Genomic DNA, 18,268 nt, shown 5'->3' with positions numbered 1-18,268 from the left:
TAACACCTTGCAGAAAATCATAATTAACACCCATGCATCCCCCCCCCCCCCCAATACAGAATTGATCGTTTAGTGTGCACCTTCTGTTGTCTGTTTATTACCTGGTTGTTAATATGGAGTATTTGAAAAAAAAAAAAAAAAAAAGGGGGATACTCTTTGTAGCGTACTGTTATATGCAATGCTAAATAAGGGTTAAATTTATCCCCCCCCCCCTTAGTCACAGTGTGAATAAATAAATAATTAACTTATTTCACTTTGTTTTGTTTGCTCACCTGTATAAAAATAATGAAGTGATAATTAGACAATTTCCGAAGGGGAATAAAATCAAACTGGAATGCTCTTCTTACTTTATGATAACTATAGGCTTTCTATGAGATCTATAAATAATTCAAACTGAAAAAAATCTTTGAATGTTGATAATTATATGTATAATTGTACACTGGAAAAGCAGCACTTTTAAGAATTTCAGTTTAAGATTGAATTTTGTCAAGAGCAGAAGAGTAGAGCAGTTGATATTTTGAAAAATACAGTAACAAATTTATTTATAAAAATAGCTAAGCTGTACAACTAATATATTTCTGGAAATGTTTGAACCAATTTGAAATGGCATAGCAAAAATACAGCTTGGTTACTTAAAATATTACCTTTTGAGTTTAGGAAATGATAGAAAACCCTACTATTGTTATTTCTTGGTAAGAGTGCTTCCATACAGATGAGAAATATAAATGAAATAGCACAAAACATTTTTTCTTCGGAGATGATACTTTTAGGGCTGTGTGCTATTGTCACTTTCCTGGAAAACAGGCTCAGATTTACTTCTATCTCAACCACCCCTCCTTGCTGATGTTCCTTGCAAAAAGGAAGTTCATGGAACAGATAAAATAACAATACCTTGTGCCATTATAGCTCTTGGTGATATAATTCTAAACAAAATAAACTTTTAAGGGAGAGATACTTAAAAAAAAAAAAAAAAAAAGCATTTTAAATGAGGAAGTGTTTTATCTTTTAAAGCAACTGCATTTGGTGGGATTCCATTCTTTCACTACACATGAAAGACAAAAAAAAAAAAATGCATTATTAAACATGGAATCTCCTATCAGTAAAAACCTAGAATCTCTTCTCCTCCTCACTGCAATAAAACATTCAAAAGAACAAGCAAATTCATCTTAGGATTGTAGAAAAAGTTTGCCACTTTGTTTTTGTTGCAATTTCACAAAGGAAAGTCAAAGTGAGGTTCTTTATTTTATTCTAATTTTAAAATTGGTATTTTAAGATATTGTAGTTTAGTTCTAAAGCTATAGTTTTTCATTGAAAGAAGTAAATAAGTGTATTGTGAAAGTAACTTGTTTTGTGTTTCTGGGATAATTCAAAAATGTCTGCATGTGGTTGTTGGTTACTTGACAGGGTATAGACTTGCTTGCAGCTGAGATGTTTGTTCATAGTATCATGTTGAAGGATAAATATCCATTCTATCCACTCTTAAGTCACATATCTGCAACTCTGTTTCCATACTTAAATATGCTAAACACTTTAAGTTCATAATACATTTCCTCACATGCTGCCCTGGCAAAGCTAGTGCCGTATACAACTAAGTTTCTGATATAAATTTCTGTTAATGGTATGTATTACCAACAGAAAATGGACCCCCCCTTTTTTTTTTTTCATCACTCCAGGGTGATTGCCATTATTTGACTAACACGGACACTCAAGTCTCCATGTAACTTGAAAAAATATATACTGGGTTCTCGAAAATGCATTAAAATGTGAACAAAATTACCAGCTATAAAGAGACTGATAGGAAACTAGATGCATATTAGGGGTGTAGTATATTCAGGGTGTGATATATGGTGCACTTGCACACATTTAGGAAATTCATTAACTAAGAATTTTTGAGCCATCACTAATTTTAAGTAAATAATCAAACTTACAAATATCAAGACATTGACAATATGACTCTTGATGGCAATCAAGACAAGAGATCTTGTTTTTTATGGAAATTTGATGGTAAAGCCATGCAGAGATCAAACAGCACACAAGCAGGCACATGTACTCTGAAAGAAATTAAGACTTGCAGGCCCCTCCCTCAACATCATTGCTCACTATTGAGCAATGATGATGTAGTTAGTTATTCCTTGGTTTCCTCTTAGATAACTTTTTTTTTTGAAAAAACTGACATTTTTATTCTTGAAATGGGAAACAGTATTTGAAACTTTTTGTATAAACTTTTTTTGAAATGAGAATATGAGTTCAAGTTAAAAATTGCTGACAGCAAACCATGCCTACCCCACCTAAATTTACATATTTAAAAATTTGTGAATCAAGGTGAAACAAGTTATCATTCAGAAATGAATGACAACTTGACGTATTAATAGAAAATTTTTTCCCTTAATAAAGCAAGTTTTTATATAAATTTAATGATTTTTTAATAATATTGCCTTACCATAGCACATCCCTGTCAGTACTTACTATACTCTTCTAATGCATGTATAGTAGTCCTTGACTTTCAACCACTTGTACTTACAAATGGCACCCAATTAATATGTTGACTGAATATCACCTCACTCCTTCCACTCACAGATCAAGGTGAGATTGCTGTCTTCAATGCATCTTATTTAAAAATACTTTTGCTCAGGCTATTGTTGTTACTGAGGGTGAGAAAACTCAACTTTTGGAAGGAATATATCTTGCAGATGCAGCATGAAGTGAAGTGGCAGCTGACTGTATGAATGGTATTTAGAAGAAGCTGCTGATCTATTTACACATTCACGGGATTCAACAAAGCCTTAGAAGGAATTGGTGAGAAGGTAGTGTTACTGGTCATTAAAGAGAAGAAATTGGAGGTTGATAATGAAGATAGAATAGAGCATTCTTGTTGGAGGCTATGGAATAAAAGTTTACAGAGCTAGAAGTGCATACATTTGCAGAAGAACAAGAGGAGGAAGTTGAGACCCCCCCCCCCCAAAGTTTACAATGGGAAAAAAAAATTGTCATTGGTATTGCTTCAGTTAATAAGACTGTCTGCTTGTTTGAAGAAATGGATCCTAACTTGAAGAGATTTAGCAAAATAGAAGAATGATGTAAGCTGCAGTTGCTTGTTACAGAGAAATTTATGCAGAAAAGAAACCTGGGCCAGACTCTTTCAGTGTACAATCTTTTTAGAGGTGTTTACTCCTTTTTCCACATCATTCTATGAAGATTCTAGACCTTTCACAAGTTATGCATCTGGAGAACTTTCCTCAGACATAGCAATGCTTTGTTGCTATGTCTGAATTAGAAAAATTTGTTGATTATCTAGCTTCCGCTACCTTTTCTGGTGAATTGTCCAGTTGCTCTATATGATTCTGATTATTTTATTAGTAATGCACAGAATCACTGTACATTCATGACTCATTATAGTGCAGTGTACAGAAATTTTATAATTAGTACATTGTCTTATTTCGCTATAAGCAAACATTAAAATTAGTTAAAAACATAAAGCAGACCCATGCATTTTAGCATTCAGGCATGTTAATTGTTAACACATCCTTATGGTTCATATAGTGATTTCTGATTTGCAATGAGATTGTCAGAATGGGAAATCTGTCATAAAGTCAAGGATCAACTGCAATTCATTTTTGTAAAAAAAAAAAAAAAAAAAAAAATTTGTGATAAAATGTGGGAACATTTCAACATTTTCTGACTCTTTTTTGCATTATAATAATTCACTGGAGCGGTTTTAAAAATCTTCCACTCTTTTGTTATGTACATCTTCTTCAAACTAAATTGATTTTATAAGAAACAAATTCCATGACTCACATGAATATTATCGAGAATGATAAGAATCTGGACTTATTAACTTCATGTGAAATTATAATTTCACATTCCTGTTTCATCATGATATTGTAGTGATGTCTGTCATTGTAAAAAAAAATCTTGTGTACTAGATCTTCATAAAGTTAAAACTTGTGTGTAGTATAAATAATCTGACAAGGAATGCTAATTTAAAAAAAAAATTTTTTTTTTTTTATTAAAATTCCTTTGTGCTTTTTAATGTGAAAATAGCTTTAAACCGCTGGCATGCCATTCCTATTCTCTACACATGAAGCAAGTATTGGGAACTTTGAAGCACTGTTATTAGCCACATGTCTCAGTAATCACAGAATAACTCCAAATTCATCTGACATGTAGAGATGAAAGTAATTGAAATTATGCTGATTTACAAGATAATACTGCAAGGATGAAACATATTCTTTCGTGCTGTTTTTTTAGATTTATTTCAAAAATCTCAAGATTTGACAGTTGATTCCCCATCATACCTATTACTTGACTCAATCTTTTAAAATTTTGTTTGTACATTAGTCCTGCACTTAAATCTGCATATATCTTCACGATGATCTATTAAAGTTTTGTAAGTTGATTCTCGAGGTGGTTATGGTGGATTTGTAAAACACTTTTCTAATAGCATCTTTCATCCATTGCTGATGACGTAGTATATCTGTGACACAAATATAGTCTCTTAAGTAAGCACACACTGCACCTGACATTTATATAATCCCTAAAAAAGTTGTATGTAATGTTGGATGTTAATTATCAAGCAAATACGTGTAATCCCTGATTCACGTATTTGCTTGAATGGTGAGGATCAAGGAATCCTCACCATTCAAGCTTGTCAGCAAGTTATGATGTAGGGAAAAAAAGAAAATTTATCCTTAATATTCAAGTGCCCATGGTTCTACTTAGAAACTTATCAGTGCAGCAAGACCAAGAATACATTTATTCCATTTTATTTAAACCATGGTTGAGTCCTTAATTTATCCAACAAATCATTGGAGCTGCTTATTTCCTTCATTGGTTAGCATTCAATTTTAAGTGATGAGTTACACAGCAGGGATAGTATTTTTTCATTTACTTTTCTAGTTATGTGGAAAATGAAAGCAGAATGGCTGGTTTCTCACAGAAGTCCCGAAAGCCAAAATGGATAAACAATGTTTTAAAATAAGAAAGCTGACTACGCTGTGCATTAAACAACATTAAATAAATGGGCAACATATTGGTGAACAAAGATAAACAACTATGAACTATTGCAATATACATAAATTAGAAGTATTTAAAAAATGCTTAAGTAGGCTTTAATAGAAAATCATAAATTATTATGTGAACCTAAAACATTTTGCTTAGATTAATTTTAATTTAACTACTGTTAGGTGGCAGGGTTTCTCATTCCACAACATGGAAGCTGGCGCAAAAATTATGCAGGTTACTGACATATTTCTCTTAGCCTTTGTTGTTTTGCCATTATCTTAGCAGCCAATCAACAAAACACTCATTTATTTATTTGGTAAACAACAGTTGCTTTATGTTGCACTGGTAGTCCAGTCATTTTGCTTCTGGGCTACCCTCAGGTTTCATGTGGTGCTTATGAATTACCCATATTCTTCATTTAATGTTTGTAAATTTCACATTGTCATTATATTCCTCTTAGAGATCAGAAAGAGTTCTCTATTCAAAACACTCCAAATATTCATTAGTTTTTTTTTGGGAAGTTGCCTGACTTATTAGAGACCTGGTGGCTGGAAAAAGTTTAGTCTGCACAGCAGGTTGTTTTTGGATTGTGTAAAAAAAAATAAAAATAAAGGTAGCCTACCTGTGGTACCAATGTACTATATAGAATTATGTTTCGTAGATCAGAGTTGCAAAAAAAAAAAGTTAGTCTGAATTTTCATAATTAATTTTTTAATTATATATAAATAAGAAATTAATTGTAATGTGCATGAGTAACAGCTTGTGATACTCTAAATTCATTGTTATATATATATATATGTAAAAAAAAAAAAGACTGAAACAGTATTTACCAGAGTAGCATGTTTTTCTGTATCATTTCCATCTAACTGTGGTCATAGCCTTACTGTACAGTTATCTATAATGACTCCAAGACTTACAGATAATCAAGGAATTGTGAATGTTTCTTATAACATATGTCAGAACATGATTCTGATGGTACGAAAAGTATCTACAAATTAATTTAAATTAAATTATTGAACCTTAAAATTACAGATTCCTTCCATATTTTAGCAGTATACTTATTCAAATCAGGAATATCAGTTGCAGAATGAATTTTAGTGATCCTTCAACGCAGTAACTGTTTTGGCAACTGCAAATACGAGTTGCTAATGTGAGTGGCTAGAGTTATATTGTATTATGCTTCATTAAATAAAAACCATGCAATATTGCTTTTATTTTTGATATACAATAAAGGAGCATCAAAAGCTTAGTTATAAGGTTAAAAAAAAGTTTTTATCAAGTAAAATCACCTATTAAATGATCTCGATTGATTGAGAGTACGATAAACCATTAATCAGAAGTTTATTTGAAGCTGCAGTTCCTGTGGGGATGGGGATTGTATTTTGTCCCTCAGTGCTTAAGCCTCAATCAGGATTAAACCTATTATTCAAATTTAAAAAACTTAATGAAATGCAAGATGCTGTTTCCATAGAGATCATGTGCCCTGCAGTAAAAATAACTTCCATAATTTAGTTTCAATTATATCAGTTGATGAATATTTCAAGTTATTTACATAAATCATTTAATGTAATGTGTGCAAACCATTATATAGTTTATTTCATGAAGGAATCTTGATACATTAGGTCTTATCCACAAAATCCTTGGAGGAGTTGATACTGTACTTTCTATAGCATCAAGAATTTTAGCTCGCACATGGATAAGTTGGTCACTAGCACACACTTGTCTCAGCAACGTTTGTAAGTCATATTTTAAATGGACCAGTGACATAATCTTTGTATATTTGAGCTTATTTTCACTGCTTATATTACAGTGCACTCATACGACCTTGATAAGTCATATTCATGTACCTAAGTAAAATTCTAGTCATAGATTCAAAGCAGGAATTGAGTTATTTAATGTTCGGCAATTAGAAATCAAAGACATTGTTTATCCAACCTTACTAGATAGTGAAAACTATGTTGAGTCCAAAAATTTGATTGGTTAAATGTAAATAAAAGTAAACTATTTAGTGTTTTTATATGCTAATTAATGTATATCTACGCTTAAAATACATTATTCTTATGGGGATTTTAAACCACAGGAAATAAGCTTTAAATGTGGGAAAATGCTAAATAAAAATAAATTTTTACTTGTCTACAAACAATTTTCATTTGAAAGGCTGGAAGGAACTGCTAGTTCCTCAAGACAGATTGAGCTGGTCTCATTTTCATGATAAGAATCTCTATTGCAAAGCTATCAGTTGTCTTTGTAAGCAGACACTCATTATATTAATATATATTATATTTAACAAACAAGACACACAAATTCACAGCCTTTGCTGGTTATATCACCCTTTTATGATTGGTATTTGCTCTTGAGTAAAGCTTCTTTCATTCAGTACCTGATTCTTGAAAGTAAATTTTAATATATTTTGTTCAACTAAAGCTACTTGAAGAACTTAATTTTTTTTGTCCAACTCTATTCCTAATTTAGTACTGTTGAAAGAAAAATTTGGTGAGAATTTTTTAGAGAGGGTAAGTGGAAGGGAGAAATAATCCATTCTTCACATTTGAAGCTGTGTACTTTCAAGTGGTTCTTTGATCTGCATGCAATTTTAACTTGCATTCTTTGATCTGCATGCAATGTTCTGTTCAATTATTATTGTACCACTAACAAGGTGATGTCACTTCTTATCCTGGTAAACACAATACCAGCTGAAATTGCTCTTACAGCTTCCCCCACTCTTCAATAACTGATAATCTAAACAGATGTGCAGTGAATTTTTGTTTATATATACCATAATTACTGCTTCTGAATGATCTTGTGGTGTTGTATAAGTTATATATCTAGGAACCTCCATATGTGGATATTGCACATCTGTTTAGATTATCAGTGATTGAAGAGGAGTGGAAGGAAGCTGTAAGAGCAATTTCAGCTAGTATTGTGTTTGCCAGGATAAGAAGTGACATCACCTTGTTTGCAGTACAATAATAATTATTGTTCATTGTTTTGTCAGAAACAGTATTACATGCTGTGTAATATAATAATGAACCAACTTCACCTAACTTTGAATATCACATAAACTGGCTTCATGCTAGAAGTCTAGAATGCAAAAAGAATGGATTATCATCCAGCCAATAGTAGTCCTGCAGCAAAAGTCAGATTATATCAGAGGCACAAGAAGTATATAAGAATCATGCAATTCAAATAAAATGTTGTCAAAAGGCACAATTCCCATCAAATGCCTGCTTGGTGTATCTGCTCTCTGCCTAACACATTGGGTTTGAATATCACTGTAAGTAAGGATATTTGGTAATGCCTCTTAAGTGCTAGATGAAGTTAATTTTCTGAGAGACTACTGCCCTGTCTATTGAAAGCTTGAAATGGCTTGCAAAAATATTGTTTAATCCTCTAAAACGGGGCTTCTGCATTCAGTATTAATATTAATATACTATAGGCTTAGAGGCCTTTGGATGATATTTATATAAAGAAAAAAAAATCACCAGATGAAAAGAAAAAAAAAATCACCAGATGAAAAGGAAAAAAAATCACCAGATGAAAAGGAAAAAAAAATCACCAGATAACTGTCATCAATGAGGTATAGCAGTAAACAACATTGCAAAAGTTTCAGTTCTGTTCAGAAAACATGATACTGTACGCCCACAGATGCGAGACCCTTCGACACTTGTGTGCATGTCAGAAGGAGAATCCATTCTGATAATAGGGTAATCAGTCCGTCTTGTAGGATGAGTTGTTTATATTATTACACGTTGGAAAATTAACTTTTCTTTTATGAACATTGTAATTTTTAAAGTGATAACCATTTGCTTGTATAACAGTTGAAAATACATATAAGCACATGATTTTGCATGTTGTGACCAATTCATCATCCTTTGTCTTTCTCCCCTTCGGCATGAGTTGACTTCTTGGCAGGTTGCCAGACTAGGGTCTCGGATCTGTGGTCAGACAGCACATATGTGGATACAGCATTTACAGGAACACCAGTAATGGACAGATAACAGAAAAGGATGGTCTGATTCAACATATAAGTTCTCTGATGACTGACATGGGTGAAATTAACATTTAAAAAATTAACAGCAGCATTAAATTGAGGTATTAATTCCTAGAAGTTGATATATAGTGCTGGGAGCATGAATGAATGATAGTATGTTTGGGAGGAGATTCTTGGCACATATTAGGTTTTTATACTAGTGAAGCAATGTAGGAATGTTATGATTACTTCAAGCAAAATAATGGACCAAGACAAATGTCATTGATAATTTAAGAATGATTTCTAGAATATTGGTGGCTACCACCATTCACCTGAATCACTTTTATCTCATCTCATTAGAGCATTTGAGTAATGCTGCTCATGACAGATTTGTTGTAGTTCAATCTGCGACCTTTTGGATGCACTGAACTTCACATGAGCTAGTATTCTTGTGGGACCTTCAGCACCTTATGGAGTTGGTGATCTGAGTTTAAGATGTTCTCAGGACTAAACGAAGTGCTTACTATTAGGTAGATATGTAATCAACTGGCCGCTCAGTGTATATTTGTTGATAAAGATGATCTTGTAGGACAGTGCAAACCTATACCATATGAGAAATGCATAACATTTTTTGATATACCACAAAAGTATAACATTTTACAGAGAGTTTATATAAATAAATATATTCTGATAAAGGAAACTAATGCTTATCACAAAATTTAAAATTTTTCTTCAGTAAATAGAGAGGAGAAAATTGTGATTTTAAAATGGAGGCTGAAGTAAAGCAGCTGTCATTTAATGATTGCATTACTGATGATGCCATAACTTATAGTTTATTAAAATAAGAGAAACATAAGGAGGCTTGTTTTTCATATTAACTAAGTTCTGGATAAAATGACACACACACATCCTTTGCAAATTTACACAGAAATTTTATGTTCACTTATTTCTAATTTATTGTATCCTGCCTCAAATAAATATATATATATATATATATATATATATAAAAACAGCATAAAGAATCACAGTGAAAAAAATAAAAGTGTCAATGTTTTACAAAGGATCAATCTTTTTACCTTTAAAATCAAATGTACAAATATTATTGAAGGAAAATATAATAGTTTCAAAAGAAAGAACTACACAAAATGAGAGGGGAGGGGGGGGGAACATTGCTTGATTCAGTCATAAAAGCATCTGACATTGTTGACAAGGGTAGAAAAGCAGAACGTCATGGTGGATCCAAGAAGTTAGAGGAAATGCTAACTTGAGAAGTTAGCATTTCCCTTAGAAAATACAGGGGGGAAAATATGTAAGAAAGCTGTGTACAACTAAATACAAGTCATAGAAAGATTTTGGAACAATACAGAAGATAAATAAATATCATAAATGTGATAAAATGATCTGGAGGTTACTTTGAAAGCTTAGAAGTGGAGGAACAAGTGCTACAAAAGGAATGGTATGCTAAAATAATAATAATAATGCCTTTTATCCTCTTGTAGGGAGTAGGCAAGACTGTTTTTGCCTTATGCTGCAAAATTCAGAAATTCGAAATACAGATGATTGGAGTACCGCATCTCACTCGTAAAAAGTGAAAACTGAGTGTGAGTATTCTCTAGATGAGATTTATGCAAGCATACTTGGCAAGATTTTAAAAAAAAAAAATCTTCAATAGAAACAGGCAAAAAATAAACTGGATTTGAGCTAAATTGGGGGTTTGTTGAGATCGATTTTTACTAAGTCAAATAGTTATGAAATTAGGGATCTGTGTTTATTTTGTATATCTGGAAAAGGCATATATAAGGTCTTTTCCAGATCTACAAGATTTACCAAGAGAAAAGCTTTTCAAAACATCACAATTATATGGTGTAAATGGGACATTATATCGAGCAGGAGATAGTTTATACTTAGTTTAGTAAAGTACAGGCAACCCTCGTATAACACGGTACTTATACAATGCGGTCCACAAATTGTAGTAACCCCCATATAACGCGGCACTTATACAACGTGGTTTCGATATAACACAGTCTACAAATTATAGGTAATCCTTTATCTTTTCGTATATTTTTCGCCGTGCGACTTAAAAATCAAATTTTATCTTCGTTAAATTTGTCTGCCCATATCACGAATGTAGTTATAAGTAGCAATGTATGTATAGTAGGGAAATATCCTTTAGCATGTACGTCAATAGTTTGCCGTATAAAGTGTTTATTGTTTAAAGTTGTCTTTGTTTTCTGCCAGGAAAGCGCATTGAAAATCATAAGTGTGTTAATCTCAAGCTGAGCACTTTATTTTCTGGTGAGTTACATACAATATGTAAAAAATTAATTTTTCTACTAATGGCCACTAAAACTGTAACAAAAGGAAAAAAAACGTTTGAAAGAAATTCCATTTCTCTCGAAGAGAAAATTAAAATTTTCCTGTGAAATGGCTCAACAACTCCACCCTACCTGTTTATTGGTGGGCCAGCAGAAAAGCATGGGTTACAGCTAGCATGTTTGAAAATTGGGAATCAAGTGTTTGTACCCGATGTAGAAATTTACACACAAATTTAAGACATCCGAATATTAAAATGACTATTTTTGTCACCTAATACTACTACTTCACTTATTCAACCACTCGACCAAGGAATAATATCAACATTTAAGTCATATTCGTCGAACATTCCAATTAATTTTGGAAAAAATGGAATCTAATCCAAACATAGCACTGCTTCAAACGTGGAAAGAGTTTTCAATATTGAATTATGTGAAAATTATTTCTCAGTCCATTAAGGAATTACAACCCCCTACTGAATGTTTACTGAAAAAATATATGTCCTGACGCTGTTCTGGAACAAAATTTTGTACCTCCAGTGGATGCTGAGCTAAGTTGTGTAATAAACCACATACATTTTGGTGGAGTGGGCTTTTGCCATTTGGTTGAAAACGAAATTAGTGAATGAATTGTGATGAGGAAACAGATTTAAATGAGGAGGAACTAGTACAATTAATAGATGACGTTGAACCAAATGGCAGGGAAGATTCTGATTGTGATGAATCCTTAAAGAATTCAGTTTAAAGTATAGCAGAAGGATTGAACTTAGCAAGAAAGTTAGGAAGGTATTTTTTGGATAATGAACCCTCAATGGAGCACTCTGGAAAATTCACGAGACAATTGGATATTTGTTTAGCTCCATATTATGAACTTAATTGCAGCATAGTGGTAAGCAAGGTCTTATTACTGACTTCTTGATAACTAAACCAGCCGAATTTGCATATGATGCATCTCGGCAGGTGCCGGAAGGGTTTAAAGGTATGCAAAGAGAATTATACAAATGATGTCCAAGAGATTTCAAGATGAAGACGTCCGGCCACTCTTAAATAAAGAACATCTACGAAATGTTATATCTGAAGATAGTGATGATGATTAAAATATGCACTTTATTTTATTTTGTCTAAAACATTTATGCATTATGTGCAATGATGTTTTCTTAACTTACATGAATTACCTGAATTAAATAAAACCATATTTTTGTTGGATATGTCATTGTTTATATAATTAAAAAAAAAAAGACTTCGGAACCTAACTCTACTTTTTCTATGTGATCTGAGTCTTGCATAACGCAATTTATATAACACACCATTTCTCTGGAACTTAACATCTGCGTTATACGAGGGTTACCTGTAGTTAGAATTGAAGAGTACATACAAGAAGTTGTGCATGCATCCTTGCATAGAGATAGCACACATGGGTGCATTCATCTATTATTCATCATCTGTATGGATTTGCTTGAAAGAAGATGGCCTTAAACTTGGAAAATATGAATTGTATTCTAAATAGTTGAACCTATATAATGGTAAAACATCTCAGCCCTTTAGGATTTTTAGTGAAAATGGCAAATTGAATAGTGAAATACATAATAAATGAGCAAAGTTGGAATTGATTGTAGCCAGCTGAATAGACTTCTATCAGATATCAGACAAGAGACAGTATATATAAAATAGTGATCGAACATATGGATCTAAAAATTGGAGCTACTGACTGTAGATAGGAGAACTCCAAGGAAAATGAAGTGAACAGATAGTATCAGCAGAATCATATTTAATTGAAAGGAACTTGGAATTTATTAACATTAAAGCATATGTGAACACAGTTAATCTAAAGTAATGAATCACCTAAACAAAATGAGACAGAGAGAGAGGGGAAAGGTTAACAATACAGGTATTTGTTAGAGTATCAAGACTAGATCCATAAGTGGATTGATGCAAATAGCTGCATCATAGAAGACAGAAATATAAGATCTGACAATGAGACATTATAAATGATAGATGAATTTGGAAAAAAATGTTTGGAAGCTAGTAGTAATGTAAATTTCATTGTGCAGTGTTGTAGTATCCTGTGCATGTTTGAGGGTTCATATCAAGGAATGACTAAAATATTTTTCTACAATTAATTATATATTCGACTTCCATACTTAATTGTAAATTTCATTTGTATATGAAGTATGTCTTAAAATGACCAGCAGCTGCTCAACACTCCTTTTCACTGCAATTGAAAAAATCTACTGGGCTTGTTTCTTCTCTTCCTCTTTCATTTCCTATACCTCTAGCCTCTGGCATGAAGATTATTCCAGAAGGCGTTATTCCTAAACAGCTACAACCTGCAATTCTTTAAAAAAAAAAAAAATATATATATATATATATATATATATATCAATAAACTTCCTTTCTCATTCTTCACCTGAACTCCACACACACACACACAGCACTGATGGGCTTATAAGTTCTTTGACCTCTCATAAAAGCAGTATTATAAAGCATTAAGGACATTTTGCCCACTAGCAATAAAAAGTTCTGCCATCCTTCTTAAGATTCTCGATTATTTCCCAATACAATCATGACTTGTCGATTTAAGTTGTTAAATATAAATAAACAAAATTATAAAGCAAAGTGCAATTATGTTAAAATGAAATTAATAATTTGCTGTGAAATTAGAGGAACAAAGCATTCTAGAGTAGTATTGATAGTAGTAGAGTATAATTTGTCACCATTGATTTTGTTTATTACTTTATATATTGAAACTTTTATTTTTCTATTCATCAGGGGCTGTTCCACAGCCTCACTTGACATCCAACCATCTTAATATTCTAAACAGTTCACATTCCCTTCCTTTGAACTTGAAGTAGATTGACAACATATCTGCTGAACATTAGTTAATTTCATTCAGGTGCTGTGTGTTTGGCAACTAAAGTCATTGTTCCATACTCATTCCTTTCTTATGCGAGTTGTACAATCATATAATTCCTTAAGATTATGATTTGCTCCTTTTGTTTTAATCATTTCTCATACTGATTCCCTCCTTCGCCATACCTGGCACTTTCTTTATATGCACTGAATATCCTTTCTGTACACAGCATCTGCCAAGTATCATTGGCTTTTATAACCTTTATTTTTAGGATAAGATGGTTTCTTTTTCCTAAATATATATATTTTTGTGTGTAAATTGCATGTGTTCTACTGGCCTACATCCATATGAGACTGGCTAACTCACCTTCACTAACCCAAGTCTTTCTTACCATTTAGCCTTGTCCTGACCGACTGAGCTTATGGAGGCTTTATCTTTCCCTTCATACCTCCTCCGTAACATCCACTTACTCTGCAGCTCATGCTGAATTTCATGATTCTTTCACTCTTTGTATCTGTCAATATTTAAGGAATAATTGATATTGCCATTATTATTTGATCCTATAAGATCCCGAATTGATTTTCCTGCCATGTAGTTCATGTCATGTGTCCAACCTGTATCTGAGCATATCATAGTCTCCCATTCTGTAGTTCCACTTTTTTTTTTTTTTATGTGAAACATACACCCACTGACTACTCAAAAACATGCAGTGACTCCCTCCCAATTATATAATATGGTGACTTTGGTTATCACCTTCTAAGATATTACCAAATTCAACACTCATGTTGCCTCCACCACATGTTAACCACCTTACCGGCTATTATGGATCAAATACGCATCCCCATACGCTTCATAGCCATCATATATTTCAATGTAATATCAATGGCATTACAATTTTAATATGCACTTTGCATCCATGATAACTTGGACGTATATATGTACACACACACACACGTCTTGGCCGGTAGCGTGGTTAAATGTAATTCCTAAGCAAGTCAGAGAACTTATTTTCTGATGAGAGTAAGTTCTCACAAGCTATTTCCTGCTGCCAGTCTATTGTCTCTATGGTTAGGCAAGTAATAATTATGGTAGACTCATGCCCTAATGCTGTCTATCTAAACAGACAGATTTGGTCTGTTTTGGGACAGATACATAAAGTGAAACATGGAAAAATCATGAAATTCAACATGAGCTACTGAGAAAGTTGATGTTATAGAGGAGGTATGAAGAGAAAGCCTCCATAACGCATTTATTTTCCTAAATATATATATATATATATATATATATATATATATATATTTATTTATTTTCCTAAATATATATATATATATATATAGGAAAAAGACAAACCTTCTTATCCTGATTGGAAGAACATGAAGCCATCCCTGGAAGTTGTATAAACAAGTGTTGAAGAAAAGTGTGAGATATAAACAAGTGTTGAAGAAAAGTGTGAGAAATAGATTTTTTATGTGGAGAGTTGTGGTGAGTGGAGTGCATTGTGAATGCAAGGAGTGTAAATAACTTCAAAATTCCTTATGATAGACATGTCGCTGGTTGAGTGGTTCTTCCACAATGAGTGTTGACTCCATAGAGGTTACCAAAATAATAATTAACTTTTTATGGTCACCTTCCTCAATGTTTCCTGGCCTATGCAGTACCACACTATCTATCTAATATTCCTTTGACCTTAACTTTATGCTAAGCGATCGCAAAGCTACTATTGCTACTGTACTTCTCTCTGCATGACTGTGATGATCTTTTTTTTTTGTGTGAGATCACTAACACACTCCACAAATGCTATACCCATAGTATTCTCCTCTTGTCTGTATGTCATCCACAGGCAATCATTTTTAAAACCAATAATTTCTGGACCAGGCTGATTCACTGAAGACCATAAACTTGCCTTTGTTCCTAATACTCCTGGTATTTGTATGCAAATAGCTACTTGAAGACTTCTCCTCCTCTCAACAGCAGTCTTTCCAGTTTGGCACTAATCAAATGAAGTCTTATCTGGCAAATTTATTGCCTCCGATTATTCCATATATTGAAGTCATCATATCTCTTCTCATTAGCATCCTGTCTCAACCATCCTGTCTTGGCAGTATTACAGCAACTTTCCCTTCGACTCTTATGCCCCTTTTCTTCAATGGCTCCAGCAGCACGCACACACACATGCAAATTCCAAGCAATTTTTTGCTTTCTTTTGAAAACCATCCATTCTTACTACTGTAATTCTCTTCAGCTTCATTTGCATTTCCCATCTGCAAACACACCTTTCACATCTGTTTTACTCTCACATCTCTTCAGCATGGAGTCCTAACACAATACTATACTCCCTATTTCATTTTCTCTCCTTCCTGACTCCTTCAGTTTCCTATCTTGCATAGCAACCTTCATTCTGTACATTCTTTGCATAATCATTCATTTTTCCCAACTCATATTTTCATTATCACCATTAACTTGTCCTTTTTCTTTTCTACTTTTTTTTGCAAGGATTTCTGATTGACTTCCAACTCTATTAAACTACTTGCACCCATCCACTTTTTTCTCACTTCTTTTGCTAGGTAATTCAGATGCTGTGCCTTTTGTTCTTGCTTCTCATACAGCACACATTCATGCTTCATTTTTTAATCTAAGATATTTTCATCTCATTCACAACTATCACACTCATGTGTTACTCTCCTTTCCTCAAACATCAGTTGCCTTTTATGGATTTTAACTTGATATTTTATCTAGTTGTAAAATTGTTTCAATATGATCTTTTTTTTTTTTTATATTTTTTTTTTATTCTGACAATCCAAGCAGTAGGGTAAAAAAAAAAAAAAATAGTTACAATCAGTTGAGGGTTAAACATTACTTATTTAGAATTTACATGTTTATGTGGTCTATTCTGTTTTATTTTTATTTTTTTAAGATACATGGGTAGGATTTTTTTTTTTAATTCTTTTAGATCTACATTAATCAAAAAATATCCACTCCTTTTGGGCACTATTACACAACACCTTGTCATAAGTGATATCAACCATTGAAATTAGTTATATAATCCACATTTACTGGATAGCTGTCCCATTAGTAAATGCAGCAAATTTCAGTATAGTACTATCATTAATAAAAAGTCTAAGGAATTATTAGGTTCTACATATAGGTTCTATAAAAATAAAATATTGGAAAGTGAATATCAAGTATAACTAAAGAACAATATTGAGCTCTCCGTTTTTGATTTTCATTATTTTTTTCATGTAGAAATGGAAATTGTTAGGTTCTCAATTTCATTAAAAAGCATCGCTTCAAATGACAGACCTTTTTTATTATCAGTGAATATTACAAAAAAAAAAAAAAAAAAGCATCTGGTTTCAGAATATAAACATTTCTTTTACTTCTATTTCTACACTTCTTCAAAGGGAATGCTACCCATCAAAGCACTCATTGCAACCTGCAAGCTAATTTTGCAAATAAACAAAATATTGAAGTTAAAAAAAAAAAAAAAAAAAAATTGAAAATTGGCCCTCATGCTAACAAGAAAAATATGCTAATCTTGGTTTTGTTACACATAGCAATATTACTATTTGCTATATACAATGTGCCACACATTGATGTCCTATACGTGCATAACCGTTTTTCTTTCGAATTTTACATATGCAGGTATTTTACTTATGACTAGACATTGTATCGGTGAACTAGGATGTTTGAGTTCATTTTTATTAGTATATTTAGCTTCTATATTTTATATCTTGGAAACAACAATAAAGAAAAACAAACTTGTAGAATAGCTCATGCAAAGTATTTTATACACAAGATATTTTATTAAGGGCCTTATTTTAATGCTGTATTTTGCAGATTGTATAAATGCTGTATTTTCAGCATTTTCTATTAATAACTTACCTAATCCAGTAAAGCAAGCAATAAGAAGCATTAGAAGATCAAGATCTCACTACTAAGGCTGAAGGACGATAGCAGAAATCTTATCTTCATATATCTTCCCAAAGAAGTCACCTAAATAATAAGGTACACCTATATCTTATTCTGATTATCATCTTATGATGGCAGCCATCTAAAAGAAAAGTTACAAACATTAATAATTATTGTATCCAGAAAACAATATTTCCACCTCAAGATATCCAAAACAGAAATCGT

The 18,268-nt window shown here is 32.4% G+C and overlaps 1 protein-coding gene across 8 annotated transcripts in view; it reads left to right on the top strand.

Moving 5' to 3' along the window:
• LOC150103183 (uncharacterized) overlaps positions 1-18,268 on the top strand; it is a 167,124-nt gene that overhangs the window by 84,669 nt on the left and 64,187 nt on the right. For 4 of the 8 annotated variants that reach the window (XM_090397555.1, XM_090397551.1, XM_090397553.1 and 1 more), the window contains one exon: positions 17,972-18,139. The exons of 3 other annotated variants lie outside the window; for them this stretch is intronic. The gene's annotated coding sequence lies outside the window, so the exon portion shown is untranslated. Of the gene's footprint in view, positions 1-6,623; positions 6,738-17,971; positions 18,140-18,268 lie in introns of all 8 variants that reach the window. One more of the 8 variants, XM_090397552.1, reaches the window with a different exon arrangement.

The sequence above is a fragment of the Typopeltis vanoorti genome, chromosome 9 (assembly GCF_054136105.1).
Source record: "Typopeltis vanoorti isolate ZY-2024b chromosome 9, IOZ_Tvanoo_1.0, whole genome shotgun sequence".
In the NCBI taxonomy this organism is placed as follows: domain Eukaryota; kingdom Metazoa; phylum Arthropoda; class Arachnida; order Uropygi; family Thelyphonidae; genus Typopeltis; species Typopeltis vanoorti.
This window is presented reverse-complemented; position numbering and strand designations above follow the sequence as displayed.